Below are 8,842 nucleotides of genomic sequence, written 5' to 3'. Positions count from 1 at the left end.
ATGGATTAACGACAACGTGGAGATGGATTTGTTACCGAAAATGATGTCGTGGTGACGCAGTAATGACGGATTTTGGAGCTAGTGGATGGCATGGCGATGGAAATCCATCACAAAAATGGTCGCCACAGAGTAGAGATGGAACTTTTGGAACAGGAACCGGTGAACCGGACCGGAACTGCTGGTTTTCGAACCGCCGATTCCAGTGGAACCGGGGAAGGTCCAGTTCCAGTTATTATGGAACTGGGAACAGGCGGTTCCAGTCCGAACCGGCGGTTCCAGTCCGAACCGGCGGTTTCACACGTAATTAATTAAAAAACAATAAAAGTGTGTTTTTTTTAAAAAAGTCAAGGTTTGGAACCGGAACTCTGGGATTCCAGAACCGCTAGAACCGGATGGGAACCGGGGAACCTAGGGTTCCTGGGTGAAGCTGGTTCCGGAACCGGACCCATCACTACCACAGAGTGGCTCCCGGAGACGAAAATAGAGACGGATTTCCGTCGCTAAATCGGTCGCCACAGAGTGGCTTCTAGAGACGAAAGTAGCGACGGAAATCCGTCGCTAAAGTGGTCGCCACAGGGTGGCTCCGGGAGACGAAAAGTAGTGACGAAATTCCGTCGGTACTTTCGTTGACACAGAGTGGCTCCCAAAGATGAAAGTAGCGACGAAAATCCGTCGCTAATTCTGTCGCAGAGTAGCGACGGATCAATGCATCCGTCGCAAATACTATTTAGCTACCAAAATGAGGATGACGGGCCATATCCGTCGCGAACTTGTGTTAGCGACGGATTGTCGTTGATTAGAGACGGAAAAATCCGTCGCTAATCAACATGATTCTAGTAGTGATGTCTAGAAAGTGATCGGTGGCAAGTGGCTTCATAAGAGGATCGACTCGCTGGTCAATGGAGGAGATGAAAGTGACTTGAAGTGACTTAACATGTTCCCGAAAAAAATGGTAGTCAAGACTAAGGTTTTTGATACGACGATGTTGAAAAGGGTTAACGACAAGGTAAGTAGCCCCCAATTTGTCGAACCAAAGTATCAGGGCTTGGGAGATTCAGATTCCCAAGTTGGCTAGGAGAGATTGGAGCGAAATTGTCTCCAAGGCACAGTACTCGACTTCGGTGGAAGAACGGGCAATGGTAGGTTGTTTCTTTGAAGTCCAAGAGACAAGTTTGGAACCATGATAAATGTAATAGGATGTCGTGGAACGACAATTGGTAGGATCCCTAGACCAATCCTTGTCACTATAGGCTGAAAGAGAGGAGCCGACCTCCGAATATACGGGAAATTGGTAATCCTCCATGGAATTAAGATAACAAAGAATGCGTTTTTCACACCTTGCCAATGACGGTCATCCAAAGAGTGCATAGTTTGGTACATCTTGTTGATGGACAAGGCAATATCGGGAGAGTGAATGCCAAATATTGGAGAGCACTCACAATGCTACGGTAGAGCTTTTCATCTGAAAAGGGTGGAGAGGATGAGATATTGGATAGAAAGGTGGTGGCTATAGGTGTAGCTACCGCTTTGGATTGACCCATCTTACCACGATCAACAAGTTGACGGATGTACTTGCCTTGACAAAGAGAAAAACCGGCGGGGGAACGAGTAACCTCAATACCAAGAAAATAATTGAGAGGCACAAGGTCCTTGATTGGAAAGTAACTCACCAAACATTTCCCAAAAAAACCTGTCAAATGGTCAGTTGAAGACAAGATAACCAAATCATCAATATATATCAAAACTAAGAATGAATCGGACCCTTGGCTATAGATGAATAAGGATATGTCGGCTTTGGAAGGATGAACACCCAATTGGACAAGAACATCACTTAAACGGGCAAACCCAGCACGAGGTGCTTGTTTAAGGCCATATAAGGATTTGTGAAGCTTGAAATTGTAGTTAGAGAAGGAGGAATCGATGAAACCTGGGGTTGGGTGGTAAAGACGTCCTCCTCCAAGTTACAATGAAGAAAGGAATTTTGAACATCAAGTTGCCGAACGGACCAACGATGCATCGATGCCAAGGAAAAGAGAACACGGATGGTATATGGCTTGACAACGGGGCTAAATGTCTCTTCATAGTCAAGGCCATGGATTTCATTGAAGCCTTGAGCAACAAGACGAGCTTTTCATCGCTCGATGGAACCATCCGCATGCCGTTTTGTTTTAAACACCATTTAACACCAAGGGAATGAGCAGTAAGAGACGGTGGAACAAGCGACCAAGTTTGAGTGTCAATTCAGGCTTGGAACTTGGCCGCAATGACGTCTCGCCATTCGGAATGCTTAACGGCTTTTGTAATAGACTGACTCATCATGTATGGTTGAGGTGATGTGCAAGACGGGTTGTTTTTAATCTAGGGTATTATACCATCACTGCAAACCTAGGTGGGGATAATGCGGGAATGAGCCCGAGTCTGCCGAGAATGTGCAAGAGTGGGGACAACTAGCATGGAATGTGCATCATCTGAAGGACATGGTGTATCGGTATGCTTAGTAGGTAGAGGTGGATTCATTTGTTGGTGGGATTGTGAAATAGGTGGGTCGGAGTTTAGTGGATAGCAGGACTAGAAGGGAAGTGGTGCTATTTTGAGCCTGTGTGGAAGATGGGCCTGTCAAGTTAGGTAAGGAGGGAGTTGGGCCAGATGGTGTAGGTAGAAAACCAGGCAATGTAGGTAAGGATATATATTCAAGGAATGATGGAGAAATGGGAATTATGGGGGATAAGGAAAAGTGCTTTTATGAAAAAAAATATCTCGTGAAATATATACAATTTGCGGGTCTACCTAATCAAAACATATGTAATCCCAATAGTTGCTTGCATAACCAATAAAAATGGTGGGAGTGGAGCGGAAGGATAATTTATGAGAATGGTAAGGGTGAAGATTCGGGAAGAAAAGGCAACCCAAAACCTTAAGAAAGGTGTAGTCGGGAGTTTGGAAAAAAAGTGTGATTGAAGAGTGGGGGTGGGTACGCGGTTTATGAGGTATGTGACGGTTTCAAATGCAAAATTCCCAAAAAATCAAAGAAAGTGAGGCTTTCTTGAGAAGTGTGAGCCCCATATCCACAATTCGATGATGACAGATCTCAACACTGCCATTTTGAGCATGAGAATACTGGCAAGTAAAGCGATGGGAGACCCCCCAAGGTTTGAAAAATGGGTTCAATCACTAGTAGAAAAAACACTTGTTGAGGCTCCCTTTTAGAGGCGGACCTAAATAAAAACGCCTCAAAAAAAACTTATTGAGGCGTACATAATATTATACGCCTCAAAAAGTATCCGGAAAATTATTTCCGGAAGATTTTATAGAGGCGGGCCAAGAAGGGCCCGCCTCTATAAGCACTTATTGAGGCGGGCCAAGAAAGCCCGCCTCAATAAAAAAAATTTCGATCCGGGTTGAGTATTAGAGGCGGGCTAAAATGCCCGCCTCTTTTAATCCCTTTTGAGGCGGGCGCGCCCACCTCTTTTAACTCTTGTTGAGGCGGGCGTATAAAGGCCCGCCTCAACAAACCGTGCTCTTCCGAGGCGTGAGGCGTGCTGATTATTAGAGCGGGCATTTTAGCCCGCCTCTTTTAATATTTTGAGGCGGGCCGACTAGAGCCCACCTCGTTTAATACTTGTTGAGGCGGGCCTTTATACGCCCACCTCAACTAATTCTTTTAATTGTACCCGCGCGGCCGCCTAATTCATTTTTGTTCCACTTCGTCTTCTTCCCTTCTGCTCGTCTTCCATCCTCTTCGTTCTGCTATTCCGCCATTTTCATCACTTCATCTTCTTCGTTCGCCCTCCTCTCCGTTCGTCTCCGAGAGCGTCTTCGTCTCCGCGCGTTCGCCCTCCAACAGCCCCGCGTTCGCCCTCCAACACTACACCCGCATTCGCCCTCCAACAGACCCGCGGGTCTTCGTTCTCGTTTCGTCTCCAACAGACCCGCGTGCATTCTCGTCTTCGCCGGTAAGTAATCTATCTACGTTCGCCCTCCAACAGACCCGCATTCTATCCCCAATTTGTGCATTTTTTTGTGTTTATAGTTTGTGCATTCAAGGTGTTTGATGAGATGCCTCTATGAAAATATGAAAAATATACCCCTAATTCATATACTAACTTTCATCCTAGTCAAATCTAAACAACTAATACTAACAACTTGTGCATTTAAATGTTTAAATCTATCCCGAATTTGTGTATTTTTTTTGTTTATAGCTTGTGCCTTGAAGGTGTTTGATGAAATGCTCCAATGACAATATGAAAAGTATACACCTAATTCATATGCTATTTTTTGTGGTTATAACTTGTGCATTGAAGGAGTTTATTGAGGCGTTGTCTTGAAGGATCGATATTGAATCAAGGTAATACTTTTACCCTAATTTCTTAGGCCCTTGGCGGGATAGATTTCATAATTTAGGCCCTTGGCGGGATAGTTGAGTTTGTATTTTTTCTTGCTTAGTTGCGTATTATTATCAATTAAATTAGGCCCTTGGCGGGATAGAATTCATAATTTAGGCCCTTGGCGGGATAGTTATTAGAAATGATATTAAATCTTCCTCTTCTTGCAATTATTACTAGAAATGAGTCGTCCTTGGATGTACGGTGACCATACTACGACACAATACTTGAGTGGGGTTGAGGAGTTTATTAGATGTGCTTTATCACACCAACGTAGTACGAAAGCAGAAAAAATCTATTGTCCTTGCCGTGATTGTAAGAATATAAGGCGGTTAGATGATATTGATGAGATTGAGGATCATTTATTTCGTCGTGGTTTCAAAGAAGATTATCATGTTTGGTTTTGGCATGGTGAGAAAATACCTGATCGTCCAAGTTCTAGTGTCAATGGGATGATGGATGGGGTGAGAGATCACTTGAACGAACAACCTCAGATGTTCGAACAGGTATCAAAGGCTGCAGAGACTCCCTTGTATCCTGGGTGTACAAAATTTAGCAAGTTAGAGGATGTGTCAATACTTTACAACTTGAAATGTGCTTCTGGTTGGACTGATGGAAGTTTCAACACCTTATTGGAATGGTTAGGTGAATTTTTACCAGAAGGCAATGAGATGCCTATCTCTACTTATTACGCCAGAAAATTGATGTGTCCCTTAGGCTTAGATGTAGTCAAGATAGATGTTTGCCCAAATGATTTTATGCTTTACAGAAATGAACATGAAAAATCTGATGAGTGTCCAAAGTGCGGTGCATCTCGTTACAAGCGTAAAGGGGTAAATTCGGCTAAGAGGGGCCCAACAGCTAAAGTTATGTGGTATCTTCCAATAATACCTAGGTTTCAGCGTTTGTTTTCGATAAAGAAGGAAGCCAAAAATCTGAGATGGCATGCGGAAGGGATAAAGAAAGATGGACAGCTTAGACATCCTGCTGATTCTCCTCAATGGATGAGGTTAGGAATCTGAGACTTGCTTTATGTACAGATGGTGTGAGTCCGTCTGGTACGCTAAGCAGCCAACATAGCACCTGGCCGGTTCTTCTAGCGATTTATAATCTTCCTCCATGGTTGTGTATGAAGCGCAAGTATATCATGTTATCACTCCTCATCTCCGGGCCTAAGCAACCTGGGAATGACATAGATGTGTATCTTGCTCCACTTGTTGATGATTTGAAATTATTATGGAATGAAGGTGTCCCAATGTTCGATGCATACCCGAACTCAAACTTTACCTTGCGAGCTATGGTTTTTTGTACCATAAATGATTTTCCGGCATATGGAAACTTATCTGGGTACAAAACCAAAGGAGAACAAGCATGCCCTGTATGTGAAGAGGATATGAAACCCGCCTACTTGAGAAATTACAGGAAAAATGTATATCTAGATTACCGGAAGTTCCTTAGTCGATATCACCCTTACCGTAAAAAGAAGAAGGAGTTCAATGGGTACACCGAGGAAGGAGTAGCTCGTACACCTTTGACAGGATCACAGGTTTATGAACGGATTAAAAATGTTGACACTAAATATGACAAGTGCTTCAAGTCCAAATCTAAAAAGGGTGTTTTATGGAAGAAAGTGTCTATACTATGGGATCTACCTTATTGGAAAGATTTATCGGTCAGGCATTGTCTCGATGTGATGCACATTGAAAAGAATGTTTGTGATGCCATAATTGGGACTTTGCTAAATATACCCGGAAAGACGAAAGACAATCAGAACGTTAGTTTTGATATGAAGGAGAGGAATATTCGACCAGATTTGTTGCCGGTAGTAAAACCGGATGGTAAAAGGACTTTTCTGCCTCCGGCTTGTTACACAATGTCAAGAAACGAGAAAAAGGTGTTTTGTGAGTGCTTACATGGAATTAAGGTTCCATCGGGGTATTCGTCAAATGTAAAACGTCTAGTTTCTCTTTCGGACCTTCGGTTGATTGGTATGAAGTCTCATGATTGTCATGTATTGCTTAATGTTTTCTTACCGATATCACTTCGTGGGATATTGCCGAAACACGTGAGACATGTTATAACAAAGATGTGCGTCTTTTTCAGTTCGATATGTGCTAAGGTTATTGATCCGGAAACACGTTGATATTGCTGAAACTTTGTGTCGATTTGAAATGTACTTTCCGCCGTCTTTCTTTGATATAATGGTGCTCTTAATTGTTCATTTGGTTCGAGAAATCAAGTTATGTGGTCCGGTATATTTAAGATGGATGTATCCTTTTGAGAGATTTTTTGGCAGTTTAAAGGACAAAGTAAGGAATCGGGCGAATCCAGAGGGTAGTATCATTCGTGGAGTCCTTCATGAAGAGATATCTCAATACGCAGCTGAGTTTTTGTCAAGGCTTCATCCAATAGGTCTTCCAAAATCTCGTCATACAGGGAGGCTTGAAGGAGAGGGAGTAATTGGTAAAAAAGTAATATCTCCTCCATCTGAAAGGAAGAGTAAGGCACATCTTTGTATGTTGCAGCATCCTACAAAGGTGAATCCTTACATAGAAAAGCATTACACTGAATTGCAGCACAAGAATACGAAATTGAATGAAAGAGCTTTGATGCGGGAACATAATCGGACATTTGTTGATTGGTTTAAGAAGGAAATAGCTGAGGAACTTAGGAAAGAACATGACGTTTCTGATACGGTCAAGTGGTTATCTCGGGGTCCTCGACTATGTGTTCGGTCTTACGAAGGATATGATATCAATGGGTTCACATTCTACACTAGAAGGCAAGATGAAAAGAGTGTGGTGCAGAATAGTGGAGTGAAGGTTATTGCATCATCTAGGGTCTATGCGAGCGCTAAGGACAAAAGACCGGTTGATGCGACACAATCATATTAAGAAATTTGGGAGCTTTGATTATAACAATTTTACAATCCCTGATTTCCGGTGGAAGTGGGTCAACAACCCTAACGGGGTGAAGCAAGATGAAATTTATCCGGGTTTGACATTGGGAAACTTTGACCGATTAAGTGATAGTGACGAGCCATTCATCCTAGCATCACAAGCTAAGCAGATTTTTATGTGGTAGACAATGTTGATCCTAGATGGCGTGCAGTTGCCCAAGGTAAAAGACATATTCTTGGTATTGATGATGTTGTGGATGAAGATGCGTATGACGAGTATGACGATACACCCTTGTTATCAACTGTTGTTCAACCATTACCCGAGGAGGAAGATGTAAATAATACTAATCATATCTGTACAGATCATAGGGAGGGAATATGGGTTATAAATCACGAATGAATAAGATGAGGTGGAATCATATACTAACCATTAGCCTGTTTTTTTATATCTACTCATGAAATCATGATCTAATTATATTTTTTTACTTTGTTGCAGGAATTCTTGCGTGGGATGGCTGATGAAAGAGAAAATGTTATTTGTCCTATTCAAGGTGATACCGAATCACAAGGTGTTAGCGCAATTACACAGATTCATAAAGGGCGTGGTCTGTCAAAAGGTGTTCAAGTAAAACAGCCTATGCACCTTGAGTATAATGCGTTTAATGTCCCAGATGACCAATGGTCAAAACAATACGAAAAGCAAGTTGGGAGTTGTGCTCAAAGAATAAATATTAACGAGAAAGAATACCGAAAGATAGATGAGCAGACGAGGCAAGGGTTTTGGGAGGAGACCAAGGTATAATGTCTTTATAAATTACACCTTGAATATATACTGTATTAACTATCATTAACTTATTGTACAAATTCACAGCTTATGTTCCACATCATTGATGATGTGGCTAAATGAAGGGGAAAATATTTCCATTCATGTGTGGCAAAACGCTTTAGAGATTTTAAGAGCAAGTTGGTAGCTCGATGGATAACTAAGACGTTCAAGCCGTCGAAGTATCCTACAAACAAGATGCCTTGGGATGTCTACCACCATATTTCAGAGGCTGATTGGTTATCTTTTGTTCAAGAATATCACAAGCCAGAGTAATTGGTAATAATGTTATTTCCTTTTAGTGCTACTTCGTTATAGGCCAGAGTCATTGATAATAATGTTTCTAACTCATTGGTGATAATGCTCTTGACTTTTGACAGGCTCGTAGTGCGAAAGCAAAGGCAAGTGCAGCCCAGAACAAGAATCCTCATCGCACCGGCCAGGCGGGTTATATTAGAAACGGCATGAGTGGATAAAAGAAGGACGACTCCCAAAGGAAGCAGTTATATCTCTGTCAAGTAGCTCCTCAGTGAACTCATCGGTTCCTAGAGCTAGAAAATACAGATCAAAGGAATGGGTTTTGGCTCATCAAGTTCGAACCGCGGATGGAAAGTGGGAAGTTAGCCCAAATCATAAGGATGCCGTAGAAATTGCAAGAAAAATTGTAAGTAGTGCTTTGCAATGAATATGTACTTAAATTTACTTGTAAATATGAACTAATTTATACTTTTTTAATTG

The 8,842-nt window shown here is 42.2% G+C and overlaps 1 pseudogene; it reads left to right on the top strand.

The window, feature by feature from the left end:
- Positions 1-4,564: 4,564 nt before the first annotated feature.
- LOC141248685 (uncharacterized) lies at positions 4,565-7,276 on the top strand (annotated as a pseudogene).
- Positions 7,277-8,842: the final 1,566 nt, after the last annotated feature.

This window comes from Phyllobates terribilis, unplaced genomic scaffold, assembly GCF_046119375.1.
Source record: "Phyllobates terribilis strain yellow unplaced genomic scaffold, ASM4611937v1 Scaffold_3805__1_contigs__length_70056, whole genome shotgun sequence".
Classification (NCBI taxonomy): Eukaryota; Metazoa; Chordata; class Amphibia; order Anura; family Dendrobatidae; genus Phyllobates; species Phyllobates terribilis.
Note: the sequence above shows the minus strand (reverse complement) of the source record. Positions and strands in the feature narration are given on the sequence as shown.